At 40.4% G+C, this 18,476-nt stretch overlaps 1 protein-coding gene across 1 annotated transcript in view; it reads right to left on the bottom strand.

Moving 5' to 3' along the window:
* srgap2 (SLIT-ROBO Rho GTPase activating protein 2) overlaps positions 1–18,476 on the bottom strand; it is a 194,186-nt gene that overhangs the window by 91,684 nt on the left and 84,026 nt on the right. The gene's annotated exons all lie outside the window — the stretch shown is intronic.

The following is an 18,476-nucleotide window of genomic DNA, read 5'->3' as shown; positions in this document are numbered from 1 at the left end:
TTCAGTTACAAGTGCCAGCATTCATCTGACTTCCGCTTAGCTTCACTGACCAAAATATAAATGGAAAAACCAAGGAAAATTTCCCCATTTTGAAATGTTCAAGGAGAAATTCCCAGGTCATACAAGGAACTTAAAAAAAACCCCTTCTCTCTTTCTGAATTAAATGATGTAATATGCACGCTAACAAAACAATAAAGAACCTTAAATTATTTTAGCAGTAAGCAAAGAATGGAGAGTGCGGTATTGTCATACAGACTATCATTTCACCTTTTCTACAGTTCATTTTGCTCCGCCCATTTCCCTCTGCCGCCCATGTACACCTCTACACTATAATGGATACCACCCACCCCAGTTAGTGTCTTTCCATTCACAACAGATATTCTTTCTTTTCTTTTAAATCTTTTTATTAATTATTATTGAAAATCAACAACAGAGAAAAATACATCAAAATAATCAGGATAACATATCCATATGTAGAGTAAGAGTTAAACTATCAACTAGGCTAAACAGTATATCAATAATAGTCAAAAAACGAAGTATTAAAGCTTTTTTTTAATGGAAAAAATAATGAAAAAAAAAGAAGCCCTACTAACTAAAACAGAGAAAACCCCTAATAACTAAAAAAAAAAGGGGGGGAAAAAACCCACTTGGAGCACAAACCCAGAGCTATGCGCCAACCAAATCCATATAACCAAGCATCAGAAAAGGACCATCTGTATTAACTCAAGTCAAATGATAATAACGGGTAAAAGAATGCACCTTTTCTCGAAGTCAAATTTAAGATCAAAAGTTCGACTTCTAATTTTTTCCAAACTAAGACATAGCATCACCTGAGAGAACCATTGTATCAAAGTGGGAGCAGGGGCATCTTTCCATTTTAATAAAATAGCCCTTCTGGCCAATAATGTGACAAATGCAATTATGTATTGGTCAGATATAGAAATATCATGAATATGTTGAGGAATTATACCAAACAAAGCTGTCAATTTATTAGGTTGTAAATTAATTTTTAAAGCTTTAGAGATTGTAGAAAAAATAGATTTCCAAAATTGTTTCAATACAGAACATGACCAAAACATATGTGTCAGTGTAGCTATCTCAGTTTTGCATCTATCACACTGACTATTTACATTAGGAAATATTTTATCTCTCCTTTGTCAAATAATAACGATGTACAATTTTAAATTGAATTAGAGAATGACTGGCACAAATCGAAGAAGAGTTAACCAGCTTCAAAATTCGCAACCAATCCTCTGTTATCAAGGTCATATTAAGCTCTCTTTCCCAATCTTGTTTATTCTTAAGTAAAGGATAATTATTCTGTTGTAATAGTAAATTATAAATTTTCCCAATAAAACCTTTCACTAAAGGGTTCATTTTTAAAATGATGTTTAACAGGTCAGAGTCTTGTAGATATGGAAAATTACTTAAATGTTCTTGTAAGAAATGTCTGACCTGAAGATATTGCAAAAAATGTGAATATGAGGGAGAGTATTTAGTTACTAATTTCTCAAAGGACATCAATCGACCTTCTTGAAACAAGTCCATAAAGGAAAAAATTCCTTTATTCCGCCAAAGAGAATAGGTAGGATCACTAAGTGAAGGTTTAAATAAATAGTTCTGAAAAATTAAACTAAAAAGGTTAAATTTTTTAAGATTAAAAAACTTACGAAACTGGTACCAAATCCGTAATGATTGATTAATCATAGGATTTATATTTAGACTAGAAATTTTGGCTAATTGTACAGGTAAAGGAGCTCCTAATAATGAAGTTAAATGAAATTGTTTCACAATTTTCAATTCCAAATCAACCCTAGATGGTCATTCCTTTTTATCGGTCCAATATAACCAAGAACACGCTTAACGCATATTAACCGACCAATAATACATTCTTAAATTAGGCAAAGTAAGACCTCCATCCTTTTTTAATTTTTGTAAATGACATTTTCCAATTCTTGGTCTTTTATTATTCCAAACAAAAGATGAAATAATAGTGTCAACCTGATCAAAAAACTTCTTAGTTAGAAAAATAGGAATGTTTTGAAATACATATAAAAATTTTAGCAAAATCATCATTTTAACTGCATGAATTCGACCTACTAACAAAAGTGTAAGTGGATTCCATCTAGAAAAAAATTGCTTCATAAAACCCACTAAGGGAACTAAATTAGCTCTATAAAGGTCTCCGTAATTTTTAGTGATGATAATACCTAAATATTTAAAAGAATCCATAACTTTTAGAGGAATATTATCATATATAGAAACAGAATCATTTAAGGGAAATAATTCACTTTTATGCAGGTTTAATTTATATCCTGAAAACAATCCAAATTCATTTAATAATTTCAATAGCTAGGAATAGATTCTTCGGGATTCGAAACATAAACCAAAAGATCATCTGCATAAAGGGAGATCTTATGAATAGTCCCATTTATAGAAATTCCTTGAATATTTTTAGCTTCACAAAGTGCAATAGCCAAGGGTTCCAACATCAAGTTAAATAACAGAGGACTTAATGGACATCCTTGCCTCGTACCCTGGGAAAGTTGGAAAAAAGGGGATCTACAATTATTAGTAGTAACAGTGGCAACAGGGCTTTTATATATCAGTCTAATCCATTTACTAAAATTAGTACCAAAGCTAAATTTCTCTAAAACTTTAAATAGATATTTCCATTCAACTCTATTGAATGCCTTTTCAGCATCTAGAGAAACAACACATTGGGGAGTCTTAGAGACGGATGAGTATATAATATTTAACAATCTCCGAGTATTAGAAAAAGAATAATGGCCTTTTATAAAACCCGTTTGATCCTGAGAAATAATTTTAGCTAGTATATTCTCCATCCGATTAGCCATTATTTTTGAAAGAATTCTGGCATCCACATTTAATAATGAAATAGGTCTATATGAAGCACAATCAGTAGGATCTTTATCTTTCTTAAGAATTAAAGAAATAGAAGCTTCATAAAATGTGGAAGTAACTCTCCTAACAGAAAAGAATCTTTAAGCATTTCCAACATATAAGGAGTAAGCAAATGTTCAAATTTTTTATAAAATCCTACAGTAAAACCATCCAATCCAGGAGCTTTACCAGATTGCATTGAGAGAATAGCTTTCTGAATTTCTTTCAGTAAAAGGAGCATCTTGAATTTGCTGATCTTCAACAGATATTCTAGGAAAATCAATCTTTTGTAAAAAGGCATACATATTAGAAGGGTCAGCTGGAAACTGAGATTTATGGAGTTCACTGTAATAGTCTTGAAAACTTTTATTAATATCTTCATAATTACAAGCTAAACTACCATCTCCCTTACGAATTTTAAAAATTTGTCTTTTAGCTCTAACTGCTTTAAGTTGAGATGCTAACAGGTTGTTACTTTTATCTCCAAACAAATAAAATTGACTTTTTAATTAAAGCAAATTTCTTCCAACAGGATAAGATAATAGTAAATTATATCGTGATTGAAGTTCAACCCTTTGTTTAAATAAATCAACATTAGGAGAAACTGCGTAAGTATCATCCAGATCTTTAATTAGTTTGGAAATTCTATCTAACTCTATTTTTGCCACAGATATTCTTTCCCAATCTTGATCTCATAGATGCATGAACTCTACAGCCCACGTACATTCTTTTCTGGCTCAGATTCCAATCCACCCTGATCAAGTGCTGCAAGCAAATCGGAAGCTAGTGTAGGGAAATTTGGATAAAAAATTAATAAACACTGAGGGAGTGATAATATGATCAAAGAGAGGAATAATATGGATATTGGACATTAAGCAGGAATGCAAGGAAGGAAACTGAAGAGGAATTGCAAAGAGAGAATTCACATGTACTGTATATATGGTAAGTGAGTACTATTAATCGAGAGTGCAGAGGACACTTGATGAAAGGAGATAAACAGGTAGGGAAGCAAGTTCATGGGGGTCTGTCCCAATTCACAGACTGGTTGAAAACAAGAAAATGATTGAAATGTCCTTCAATCCTTTACGTTCACCTCTGGCACCCCAAGATAGCAATTAACAATTTGTTTATTTTTGGCCAGCTCCCTTTCAGGATAAGGCATTTCATTGAACCAACAACTCAAGGAGTAGCCTCCTTAACAGAGCGTAGCAAATTTGATTTATTTTCCAAAGGAGATCTCAAGATTTATTTTGCTTTTTTTGGACCATTCAACAAGATGGAAAGGGTCAAAGATGGCAATTTGGAGAAATAACTCTAGGTATGTAAACCGATGGTGTGTAAACTGCAATGGAATTTCAAGGGCAGGACTGAAAGCATTTTAATTTTTGTGCTAAGATGCTGGATGCTCAGGGTGTTCCAATATATTTCCCAGATAATGAGCACTTAAGTGTTTGAAGATAAGGTCGCAGAGAAAATTAAATTGATTGGATAGATCAGATTTTAGAAAAGCTCAAAGAAAACATAAACACAAGGAAATCTTCAGATGCTGGAAATTCAAGTAACACACATAAAAAATGCTGTTGAACGCAGCAGGCCAGGCGGCATCTCTAGGAAGAGGTACAGTCGACGTTTCAGGCCGAGACCCTTCGTCAGGACTAACTGAAAGAAGAGATGCTTACTATCTCTTCTTTCAGTTAGTCCTGACGAAGGGTTTTGGCCCGAAACATCGACTGTACCTCTTCCTAGAGATGCTGCCTGGCCTGCTGCGTTCACCAGCAGTTTTTATGTGTGTTGCAAAGAAATCATAATTTTGGGAAAAACAGATGACCTCAGTGCAGGGAGGGCCAACCACAGAAAAAAAAAACATCCCAATAATTATATGACAATCCTAAGATACGTTTTGTTTAACCCCACAATAAGGCTTAAGCTGACAGCCTTCTGACTCATAGATGAGGAAGCTACTATTTATCTCATGCTGACAGTACTTTCAATGGAAAACCCTAAAAACACTTGGAGGAACATAGGCAAGAAGACTGCCTTCAAATTCTATTGGATGTATCTATGAATATTGAAAGTGCTCTGCCATTTTATAAAGGCCGTAAAGGAAGAGGAAGTTAATCTGTACAAACACAGAGTCACAAAAAAAAAAGTTTGCCAAAATTGCTTGAACATCTCTTCTGCAGTTCACAATGCCTTTGGGTCCCAAATGAACAACCTCCACCCACCCCTTGCAAACTGCATTCAGAGGAATGTCAAAGAAATGATCTGACAGAATGAAGGGGACGGTTCTGTGCAGATACGTCAAGTAAATACGGCACATGCGCCCAAGATGATGCCAGCTATGCTAACAATATAGGGTAAGAAGTTGCTTCGAAGGTCTAGCGTATCCAAACTCGTGTCGCAGAATGCAATTGATCATTTCCATTAAGGAGGTCTCAACACTGAACCAGAGGCCATATGCACCTGATGCTCCTGAACTGGAGTTGAACATCATCAGGACCATGTTCAGGGGTTTGGACACAGCCTGTGGGTCTAGACAAAGCCTGTGGTGTTGTCAGGGGAATGAGGGAAAGGAGATTAGTACCAATCAACTCATTTGGATTGAGGGAGTGGAGAGGGTAAACTGCCAGGTCTGATTAGGTGCATAAGGTAGAAATATTCTGGACTGATGAGTGCTAGGCTGGGCAGAGAACCTGGACTATTGAAGGCTTCGGATCTCCGGAGGGCTGTTGGAGGAAGGAGGTGAGAAGGTACAACGTGGGTGACCAGTCATTGATCAAATTGAATCTGGGGCCTGATGATCTGGGGAATGGGGAGTGCAGTCACAAGGCTGATTAAAAGCGCTGAGGAAGATTGGAATCATTGAGGCGAGGTGGTGTGCAGGGCCATTTACCAGCCTCTCGCTGACTGCTGGCGGAGGAGGGTGTCTGCGTGTGACGAACTGCCTTTCCCTCTCGCTTGCTGCTCCCAGAGTAAGGTCCCTGCGTTCAAACGATCTCTCTCTCTCCTTTGATCCTGTTGGAGAATGGTGCCGGAGTTCTGGGTCTTGGACAAGGTTTAATCAATGCGGTTTGTGGATCGGACTCTGTATGATGCGTTTCTGGTTTCTGGCTGCTGTTTTTTGTTTTGCTGCTATTTTGGACTTTGAATCGGGGGTCCCGCAGATAACGAACACTGAGCTGAAATGAAATACACCTGTACTCTTTCAATTTTGTGTTTTATATTCTGTGTTTGCCGCTCGCTTTTTTTGTTGCCATTTGCACAATCTGTTTTTTTTGTGCATGGAAGGGGGACGGTTGATGTTTTTCTTTGAACAGTTTCCACCGTTTTCTTTGTTTCACTGTGAGGAAGACAAATATCGGGGTTGCGTACTGCATACATATTTTGATAATAAACGTACTTTGAACCATGGGTTGGAAGGGTCCAGTGATGAGAGAGGTTTGTGAGGAACATGGCGTGGGAGGGCGGGAAGAAAGGGTGATGGAGGAGGAAAGGACAGTGGGGTAGAAGCTGGTAAAAGGATGAAGTGGGGTTACTTTACGTGGATTCCAATCCAGTGGCAGTACTATGGGGGGTGAAGACCCAACTGTTGTGAGAGTGAACAGCTAGGGTTTTTTCCTGGGGCAATTTATTCTTCATTTTGCCAAAACACTCAAAAAGAAGTGGTGGAAATATAACTGATAACAATGGTGCTGAGGTCGGGAGGGTTGAGAGCTTCAAGTTCCGAGGAGTGAACATCACCAATAATCTGTCCTGGTCTAACCAGGTTGACAGCATGTCCAAGAAAGCTCAGCAGTGCCTCTACTTCCTCAGGAAGCTAAAGACATTTGGCATGACCACTTGGTCACATCGATTTTTAATTGATGCACAATAGAAAGCCTCCTATCCAGATGCATCAAGGCCCAGGAGCTGCTCAATGATATCACAACTGCTATGTTAAAGCAAAGGAAGACAAAAATGAACAAACATTCTATAGAATAGACATAGGTACTGAATGTGAACACAGCAATGTTACTTCTCCCACAGTCAACCTTGCAAGATTCTCATCACAAACCTCCAAGGCCGCAGTTCACATTATTAATGTTACTACCCCTGAACCATCAGGCTCTTGAACCAGAGGGGATAACTTCACTTGCCCCATCATTGAAATGTTCCCACAACCAGTGGACTCACTTTCAAGGACTCTTCATCTCATAGTCTCTATATTTATTACTATTTATTTATATTTGCATTTGCACAGTTTGTTGTCTTCTGCACTCTGGCTGAATGTCCTAGTTGGGTGGTCTTTCATAGATCCTGTTATAGTTACTATTCTATAGATTTGTTGAGTATCCTCACAAGAAAATAGATGTCAGAGTTGTAAATGGTGATGTACATGAACTTTGGTAACGAAATTTACTTTGAACTTTGAAAGCTAACTGACCACGAAGATGGGAAAATCAGCAGCATCGTCATTTTAATTTCAGATTTTCAGCATCTGCATGTTTTTGCTTTTTGACTAAATTCGGTTCAATTGCAAATCATTAGATTCAAAATCATCAGTTGCAACAATGTCGACATAGCTGATTACTTGTGAAACAGGAAACTTCCACAGCAAGTTGTCCTGGAATCAGTTGTGGCATTGGCTCTCAAGACAGGTGAAGAATATCTGAGGAAGGACTTCCATGAATACACCCCTATTAGACATTGATTACTTCCATTTCCAAAGACACTGATTCCATCATATAAGGTGCTACGATTTCTACAGCTTATTCAGTGTGTAGCATGGGGATATATAGGATGAAAACACAGGATCACAGAAGTTGTCTACAATGATGCACATCAGAAGACAACAATTAGAACTGAGAACACAAAAACTTTTCTATGAATTGCTCTCAGGTAATGCTTGTCTCAACCAGTTTTCATAGTAAAATGACAAACTGATCATAATTACATGCAAACTCCCAAACTCTTTATTATTACATGATGGCAAATATTGTCATAATTGTTCAAATCATTCAGTCAACAGTCTTGGATTCAGTTAACCAAATCCTGAATTACAGAAGATTAATGAAAGGAACATGCCAGCCTGGAATTCTGATAAGCTTGGTCTTTACCAGTTCCCATATACTTAAAGTGGACTTATCCAAAATTAAAAAAGGGTCAGATCACCTGAGGGTTGGTTCTGAATTCAGAAAGCAGGATTTTCATCTGTCCTGTTCATTGAGGAACCTGTTTCATAGGAGGGCAGCATAGGAGGCACTGAAAATCATTGGGTGGGAATTCTGCATGCAACTTATTGGAGTATCACACACAAAACGCTAGAGGAACTCAGCAGGTTTGGCAACGTCAATGGAAATGAATAAACAGTCGATGTTTCAGGTCGAGACCCTTCTTCAGGACTGAGAAGGGGAAGATGCCAGAATAAAAAGGCGAGGGAAAGTGGAAAGAGGCTAGCTGGATGGCGATGGGTGAAGCCGGGCAGGTGAGAAAGGTTAAGAGCTAGAAAAGGAGGAATCTGATAGAAGGGGAGAATGGACCATAGGAGAAAGGGAAGGAGGAGGGGACCCAGGGAGAAAGTAACAGGCAGGAGAGAAGAGGTAAAAAAAATCAGAGTGGGGAACAGAGGAAGGGGGTGGGGAATGTATTTCCCAGAAGGAGAAATCGATATTCATACCCTCAGTTTGAAGGCTACACAGATGAATATAAGGTGTTGCTCCTCCACCCTGAGTGTGCTTTCATCTTGGCACGACAGGAGGCTATGGACCAACATGTCAGAATGGGTATGGGAGTGGAATTAAAATGTCTGGCCACAAATTAGTCCTGCTTGTGGCAGATGGAGCAGAGGTGCTCAAAGAAGCAGTCCTTCAATTTACGACGGGTCTCCCGATGCAGATGAGGCCTCATTGGGACCACGAGATACAATAGACGACCCGAGCAGGTGAAGTGTTGCCTCACCTAGAAGGACTGTTTGGGGCCTTGAATGGAGGTGAGGGAGGAGGTGTAGGGGCAGGGCTAGCACTTAGGCCGCTGGCAGGGAAATGCGTCGGGAGGGAGATTACAGAGTTGGGACAAATGGACAAATGGATTGCGGAGGGAGTGCTCCCTGTGGAAAGCAGAGGGTGGTGGGAGGTAAAGATATGTTTAGTGGCAGGATCCCTTTGGAGATGGCAGAAGTTGTGGAGGTATGTTGGATGCAGAGGCTGATGGGATGGTAGGCAAGGACAAGAAGAACTCTAACACTGTTAAGGCAGTGGGAAGATGGGGTGAGCGCAGATGTATGGGAAATGGAGAAGATGCAGGTGAGGGCAGCATCAATAATGGAGAGTTAAAGCTGCCCATACACCTCCTCCCTCACCTCCATTCGGGGCCCCCAATAGTCCTTCCAGGTGAGGCAACATTTCACCTCTGAACCTGCTGTGGACGTCTATTGTGCTTGGAGCTCCCAGTGCAGCCTCCTCCACACTGCTGAGAACCACTGTAATTTGGGGGATTGCTTCATCGGGCACCTCTGCACCATCTGCCACAAGCAGGCCAGACGTTGTAATTCTGGTTCCTGTTCCAACATGTCAGTCCATGGCCTCCTCTTGAACCAAGATGAGGCCACCGTCAGCGTGGAGGAGCAACACCTTATATTCCGTCTCGACCTAATGGCATGAGCATCAAGTTCTCTTTCTGGTAAACAACCGTGTTCCCCCCCCCCCCCAACTCTAACCTTTTACCACTTCTTACCTGTCCATTACTTCCCCCTGGGTCCCTTTCTCCTATGGTCCACTCTCTTCTCCTATCAGATTCCTTCTGCTCCAGCCCTTGAAGTTTCCCACCCACCTAGCTTCACCTTCCAGCTAGCCTCCTTCCCCTCTCCCACCATTTTATTCTGGCATCTTCCCCCTTCTTTCTCAGTCCTAAAGAAGGGGCTCGGCCCAGAATGTCGACTATCTATTCATTTCCATAGATGCTGCCTGACCTGCTGTGTTCCCTCAGCATTTTGTGCATGTTGCTTTGGATTTCCAGTATCTGCAAAATTTCTTGTGTTTATAAATTGGACTATCAGTAGTCTACTCAGCAGCTCAGCCCCATTCCAATATTCCAGTCTATTACAGCTGTTCAGTATCAAAAACCCATTTGTCCATCTTGATTCCAAATCCATTAATATTTTAGCCAACAAAAATCTTTCAATCCCAGTTTTAAATTTTTATTTGAACCTTAGCCACGGCAGTTTTTTTTAAAACATCGTCCAAAATAGGCAAGCTCCAATTTTAAGGTTACTCCCCTTTGTTCTGGCTTCTCCCAGCTGAGGAAATAGTTTCTCTTTATCTGCCCTATTATATCCTTTCATCATCTTAATCATCTCAATTAGATAACCCTTTAATCTTCTACAGCCAAGGAAATATAACCCTAGTGTACAGAAATTGTACTTCACTTTAACCCTTCTAACTCAGCATCTCAATGGTGAATGCCAATATTTTAAAAACCTTGCAGATGGTAGAAATATTAAATATAAAAGGAAAGCGCTAGGAAAACTCAGCTCAGGGAGTATCTGTGGAAAGAGAAACAGAAAACGTTTTAGTTCTGCAGTCCTCTATCAGAATTAGAAAACATGAGAGCTAGAAGTCGGAGAAAAGATGGGGGAAGCACATGTTGACCAAAGGGAATGTCTGTGATAGGATTAGCAAAAATGGCTGAATGGGTGCTGTTACCAGCTTATTTGGATGCTTGGCCTACGTAATGTATTGTTGTGTATATATGTGCCAATGACTGCACAGTACTGTTCATCTCTGCCCACTTACATCGAAAAGAAATGAGGACTAAACTCTTAGCCCCAGTTCTTACGTAGTAATAATGAAAAAGATAAAAGCTAGCAAAACCTGTGCTAGTTTTTCCCCATGACTTCCTCTCCACTACAGTCCCAATATTTAGATAATCAATTATCATAGAGTCAACAGCATTGATGGCAATTACAGCATCTTTTTTGCCCACTCTTTACTTAGTTGCTTCAGAATATTAACAGATATAAGCAACAAGATTGTCTTTATTTGTCATCACCCTTCTTGTCCTAAATTGTAACTGCTTAGAAGAACTGTATATTTTAATGGTGTCTTTAATGTAGAAACTGGCCCAGAAAGTGAAGAGAACAAGAGCACTGGAATGAATCAGCAGAGGTGACCCAAAGGCTGGTGGAACATAGTGCAAGAAGATGCTTTAAAAATAAATTTGGAGATAAATAAATGGATGTGGACAAGTTCTACAGAAAAGGTCTCAGAAATTTATTGACAAACAGAGATAGTGGTAACTGAAAGCTAAGATGATAGGAAGGATGATGCTTCAAAAAGGCAATGGCCAACAATTTTCAATACAATGGACAGGTGAACCAGTGACCTTCAGTGAAGCTCCAGTCTTGGATCAGCCTGAAATAATTTTTCAAATCTGAACTCTTTGTAAGATTTCCACAAGAAAGAAAATGGAAAATATTTCTAATGCTCCACTTCAAATTCAATTATTTAATGCCTCAAATATGTATTTAATTCAGATAATCTTCTTCAATGTGAGTTTGATATTTGAGATTTATGAAACCCAGAATATTCACAGCTCACTTCAATATAACAAAGCAAGAATAACGATATCTTGGGGAGGTGGACTCAACAGAAAATTCTTTAACCACATGGCTGAAATTAATTTCGATCTGCTCTTGGAAAACATATGCAGACTGCAACATTGAGGCCAAAGTGGAGCTTGCACTAAACATCAGAAACACAACAGCAAACAGGTTTCAATACTGTATCAAACATGGAATCCACAGATGCAATCTGTTAATTCAGTGGACAGAAAGAAAGCTCTCAGTAGATAAAATCAAGTCCAAATTGCCACTGAATCAGTAGCTGAGCTTTCCACCTGCCACTGGGTACCAAAGCAACACCATCCTTCTTGACATGGGCTTGAACATAGTACTGAAATAAAAAAAAAACACAAAACTGGCAAAATCATATATACCAAAGGACTTCATTTCCACTTACAATTTTATTGGCAATCAATAGCTTGAAGAGATTTGCCTAGAAATTCTAGAAAACTTTCCCTAAGTGGCTCAATGCTGGAATCCTTAGGACTTTGGGCAAACTAACAGGATCCTGGGCGGTTTCAACAGTAAAATTTCCTGCCTGGTAAAGTTTTGGAGGATGGCTTTGGGAATTCAGCAGCCACATACCCAATCAGGTAGCAGTACATTGGAACCCTGTAATTTGAAAGACATGGGATGTGGACAATGGCCTGGCAGTTTGGATGGTACCTGTCAGGGCCAGTTGATTAGTGTGACAGTGAAATGAAGCTTGGAAATTGTCCACCAGCAGGTTGGAGGTCATGGGTCAGATTGAGTCCTGGGCCTCAGGCAGCTGCAAAATTGGGGGTGAGAAAGGGCGTTATAAAGCAAGAGGAGTTATGTGTGAGGCAACACAGATGAGTGTTTTGACAACTATGTTGTTTTCAGTGTCTAACTGTGTTCACGTGGCACCACAGTCAACATTCCTCTGCAATGCTGGAAAAGGAGTGACGCAAGGCAATGATGTCATACTGTAGCTCAGCATGGAAAATAGTCAGAGGCACAAGAATGGCCAGTTGAATTTCTGGTCTGATGCAAAATGATTCAAAAATGCCTTAATGTACCTCATTAGGACAGAAAGTCATTTTCAATTGCTTAAAGAAAAATAGAGTGTAAAGCAATAGACATTCTAGGCAGTTATCTTCAAGCTTCTAGAGGAGGAGGTAACAATTTGCCTCAGTAACATCAATTGCTGGAGAACCCAATTTTGCCATGAAGAGTATTGAATACAATTTGGAAGACTGGAAGCAGAACCCTAAATGCACCCATTTTAGCTGCCGTCTTAATGTTTTTCATACACACACCAATGGTGCAGTGTGAATGGTTCCTCCTCAAACTAACTTGCGTTCCGACAACATTTGATAGGACTGTCTAGATTTCAGGTCTGCACATAGGCTTTGGGAGTGGTTTGTTGAGGTGTCCAGACACGGTAATATTTCACAGTTAACACATTGTAGCAGCTTAATTTTGGCACTGAATAGATACAATTATGTATTCCATTGGTCAAAAGAAAGGCAGGGCAGTAGAGTTCAAGGAAAGAACTTCATTTGTATAATAGCAGTTCTATTCTCAAGACGCCCCAAAATACTTTATAGCCAATTAATTATTTCTGAAATACAATCATCATTTGGAGAGCAGTCATTAGTGCGTGCAAATACTGAGCTACTCTGGCACTGTAACCAAGTCAAGAGGCACATTGCCAGGATATCCCACAGGCAGCAATACGATTAAAAGAAAAATCAATCTCTGTTTTAATGTTACAGGAGAGAGAGAAATGTTATCAGGGCACTAGAACTCGCTTTTCCAAAGAGTCTGCTAATGTCTACCTAGAAGTCTTAAGCTAATAATTCAGCTGTAACACAGTTGTGCAACCCCCAATTATTACTGTGCTATTGTTGTGCCTTCAGCAAACAATCTCCTGAATCAAAGGATATCCTGAGTAAAAAAGGATACAGCAAGATATAGATGATTTGGAGATATGGGTGGAGAAATGGCACATAGATTTCATCCAGACTAGTGTGAGCTGTTGCAAATTTGACAGGTCCAAACTTAAGGGGAAATATCAGGACACTTAGGAGCATTGATGTATAGAGGGATTTTGGGGAGCAAGTCCATTGGTCCCTGAAAGTGGGAACACGAATAAATAAGATGCCTGGCTTCCTCAATCAGGGCACTCAGTTTGTGTTGGGCACATGGCCAAGTGGTTAAGGTGTTCGCCTAGTGATCTGATGGTCGCTAGTGGCAGCATATTTGTGTCTTCGAGCAAGGCACTTAACCACACACTGCTCTAGTGTCTGTGCGAGGAGTGGCGCCCCACACAGACTTCCAATCTGCGCCTTGTAAGGCATGAAAATGCCCGACGCAGGCCTCTCATGGTCTGAGTTGACGTTTCCTCCCTCTCTACTGTATAAATGTCAGCATGTCACATTACAGCTTAGTGAGGTTTGGCTACTTTTGCTGTATTGAGGGTGGAAAGATGACTGGAATGTACTGTCAGCAGAACTGGTAGAAGCAGATATGTGATGTTTAAAGGGCATTTAGACCGGCATCTGAACAACCAAATGGATCATTTGCAGGTAGATGGGATTAGTTTAACTTGGTATCATGGGCAGCACAAACATCATAGGTCAAGGGGCCAGTTTGTGAGTTATATTTTTCTATGTTTTATGAATCAGAACTGAGAATGCTACCTCTTAAGCAAAGTAAAACACATGGGGTTTGAATTTATCATTTTATCATTTAAAAAATTATCATACACAGGTGGCAAAACATTTTATAGGCTCCTTCTGTGGTATAAACTTAATGGATCTTCAACGAAGTTAAGCTCAGATCAACTCACCAATGTAGAAAACGAACACCAGGAGACAGTGACACAAAAATTACCAAAACAATTATGATCTGTGTTTGCACTAATTGGGTGCTAGTCAAATTACAATTTAAAATAATGATTTAAAAACACTCATGCACCCAAGTGCACATGCTATTCTCACGTTGGTATAGTGTGCTAACAAATGTTTTGGTCACATTCTGAAGAAGGGTCTCAGCCCGAAACCTCGTACTGTTTACTCATTTCCATAGATGCTGCCTGACCTGCTGAGTTCCTCCACCATTTTGAATGTGTTGCTATGGTTTCCCCATTGCCAATTTCAATTGCACCCAAGGCTTAATCAGATTCTAGTGTTTGAAAGGTATCACAGAGGCCTTGTTTAAACCAGGTTTAAGCACGTCGGGAGGTGGGGAGGGGTTTGGACATCATTTACCCAACCAGGGATTACATTGAAGTTGGGAAAAGGGTATAGTAAGGAGCGATGAATGTTAGTGGTGGTCAGGGGTGAAATAGAGATAAATAGAATAAACAGATCTCGTGCTAAGATTGTGGATGAAGGTGAAATCTTGAAGTGCTGGGGAGGTGGGCCACACTGGGACACAGAAAGAGCCAAGAATTGTTGTAGTGTTCAGGTCAATGGCATGGGTACAGGATTGAACATCAAGAACCACGTCATCAGAAGATCCAAGGGATCCAGCGGTAAAATGATTGAGGTTTGGGCCTTCACCCCCAGAGGTGAGAGGGTATGGTTAATCATGAAAGACATGACGTGCTGACGGGAGGTGAGATGCTATTGTGGAGACCAGATAAGTTAAATAAGGTACTTAGCTTTCTAGAGCCCTTGTCCATCTCTGAAAACATGTTGACCCCAGAATGCCTACAAGTAGTTATTCATTTCTCAGGCAATTCAAAGGCACAGAGATGACTCATGCCAGGAATACACCTAGCTGATTTCACTGGATAACAAAGATTTTGCTTCCTGAATACCTTAGGGTGTATATTTTGGATTTTTTTTTTACTGATTATGAAAATCACCACAAAATTTTCCTATCGTACACCATTTTAAAAAAATGCTTATATTTGTTTATGTCAACTCATAATTCAAGACAATTAAAATGCTGCCCACAATGTAAACTGAAAAGTTTCCTTTCTTGTCCAGGCATGCCTGGGCATGCTTAGGCAAGGCAGATGCTGCATGGCAGGTCAGGTTTTAGAAAAACAGGATACGGAGTCTAGAGGAGGCTGATGAAGATGCCATGATGCATGAGCCAGGAATGGAGAATGATACTGATACTGATACTGATACAGATTTTGAATCTTTTATGTCGAGTGAGCCTCATCTGATAATTCAATCTGAGTTAAATGACCTAGAGAGAGAATTGGGTTTTTCAAAGGCAGAAGCAGAATTACTGCATTCAAGACTGCAAGGATGGAATCTGCTGTTACCAGACACAAAAATTTCCATGAAAAATATTAAGACTTGTCAAGAATAACTGATGACAAAATTAAGGAAGGCTTTTTTGTTAGCCCACAAATAGGTCATCAATGGCAAGCAAGTCAAAGAACTTCTAGTGGGACCAGAGAAAATCACATGGAAGGTATTCAAGGATGTTGTTGAAAATTTTCTTGGCAACTACAGATGACCAAACTACAGCTGGTTGACAACATGCTTTAAGCATTCAAAACTATAAAATGCAACATGCAACTAAAGATTCATTTTCTGCATTCCCATTTTTGTGTATGATAGACCACTTTAAGCTGACCTTCACCAGGCTCGTCACTGACAGCATCAAGATTTGCAGGGAGGAAGTCTAAAGAGCATCTGGTGAAACTTCTGAAATGCCTGTTTCACTGCCGCCGCTACTGTGTGATCTGAAATCTTCGGAGGGAAAGGCCCCGAATCCTCGGCTTTGCCTGTTGCTTGGCGGCTGGGGCTGGGGTTGAAGCGCTCGGCAGAGATGGTGCTTGGTGTCGGAAGGCTGTTCAGAGGCTCGAAGTTTTCGGACGGACTCAGAGTCAGACTGTGTTCGGGTGCTTCCAGGGTGCTGCATCGGCAAGTTTGCGGCGCTGGAAGCTCATGGCAGGGAGAGTTTCTCCCTTCTACCATCTGCGTGAGATGTTGGGGCTATCGGGACTTTGAGACTTTTTTTTTTACCATGCCCATGGTCTGCTCTTATCAAATTACAGTATTGCTTTGCACTGTTGTAACTGTAAGTTATAATTATGTGTTTTTTTGTCAGTTTTAGTCTTGGTCTGTCTTGTGTTTCTGTGATATCATACTGGAGGAACATTACATCATTTTTTAATGCATGCATTTCTAAATGACAATAAACGAGGACCGAGTGTCCTCAAAACCTAACCTAATCTAAAAATCCTGCTGAAGGGTCTCGGCCCAAAACGTTGACTGTACTCTTTTCCATAGATGCTGCCTGGCCTGTTGGGCTCCTCCAGCATTTTGTATGTGTTGCCTGGATTTCCAACTTTGCAGATTTTCTCGTTTGTGATTGAATTTCTAAAGTTACACTTGCATGTGCTGAAGAGAAAAGGACCTCTGTTTATTGAACTGAAGTCAGATTAGAACAAAACAGAAATTCCCATGCGTCAGGCCTCACCATTTACTTCACTGAGCCATGGATGTTCTGCCTGCACATTTTACACTGGCATGCTGCAATTTACACTAACCATTTCCGATCCACTTCACTTACAAGCTGGCTGCAGTTTCCTTGCACTTTGTCTGCAATATGAAGAGGGGAAAATAGCAAGGAAATTGACGGAATTCTAATTGGTTTTAAATAGCACTCAGGCTCTTATCCAACTACAGCTACAGTTCCAAACCATCTGGTACAAGAATCAGGGGAAAGTGAGGTGATCAGCTTTCTAAAAGAAAATTCTGCATTTTTAATTGATTCTCATTGGAATAATTTTAAAGCAAAAGCTGATTAGAAACTGCGTAAATGGATTACGTTGACTCTCAGGAGGGTGGTGAAGAATAGCAGGTCTAGACATTGTAGGAATCAACTAAATTTGTAAAATAAAACAGAAGGACTACTCTGTGTGCTTAATATATATGGTATATGTACTGTATGTAGGGTGGGCAGCTGTGTATACATGGACTAGAAGCTGGGTAAATATTTACCACCTTGTTACAGTAGTAACCATATATAGAATATAGAAAGGCACTTAATTCATTTGGTGGTGGTGGCGTCCATTAGTCTCGCGAGACCATGGATCTGCACCTGGAAGGTTTCCAGGGCGCAGGCCTGGGCAAGGTTGTATGGAAGACCAGCAGTTGCCCATGCTGCAAGACTCCCCTCTCCACGACACCAATGTTGTCCAAGGGAAGGGCACTAGGGCTAATATAACTTGGCACTGGTGTCAGCACAGGAATTGCCAGAACGAGGTTGACTGCCAGACTGCCTTAGGGACTCCAGCTCCCGATTTGTCCTCAGGGTTTACTCCTGAAGCCTTTCCCATGAGTGGGTATGGCCTCAAGGCAGCGGAAGTTTGAAATCAGAGCTTTCCCTCTCTTAGATGGACTGCCTTCCCAGGCTGACGAGCTGCATCTACCCAAAGCACTGGTTATAAGGTGCCAGGACCCGCCTTCGCCCCTTCTCCTGTCAGTAGAAATAGTTCTTCCGGGTAGAGGCGAAGCCATACGAGAAGGCCAGGAGGTGGACTTGGTTGTCAGAGGCTATTTGAGTCACATGCCGTGAGAATTAATTCATTTATAAATCAAATAAACAAGACATTTTACCAATTTATTTACTTATTGAACTAGAGCGCGGTGTAGGCTCTTCCAGCCCTTCAAGGCAAGCTGCTCAGCAACCCTAGCCTAATCACGGGACTATTTACAATGACCAATTAGCCTACTAACCAGTACGCTTTTGGACTGTGGGAGTAAACCAGAGCAGCCAGAGGAAACCCACGCGGTCACGGGGAGAACCTACGAACTCCTTACAGGCAGCAATGGGAATTGGACCTGGGTCACTGGTACTGTAAAGCGTTGTGCTAACCACTGCACTACCGTGCTGGCCAATCTTAGATCATCTTTTTACCTAAGTTGATGAGGGCAAAGTAAGTGTCATGAGGTTTGCTTTCCCTAGAATGGTGCTTTCTGTGATCACTGCACATTTGGGGGACGTTTGCACTTTCGGTTCCAACAGGTCCCATTGT

Source organism: Mobula birostris, chromosome 14 (genome assembly GCF_030028105.1).
Source record: "Mobula birostris isolate sMobBir1 chromosome 14, sMobBir1.hap1, whole genome shotgun sequence".
Lineage (NCBI taxonomy): Eukaryota > Metazoa > Chordata > Chondrichthyes > Myliobatiformes > Myliobatidae > Mobula > Mobula birostris.
The sequence above is the reverse complement of the archived record's forward strand: the minus strand, read 5'-3'. Positions and strand labels throughout refer to the sequence as shown.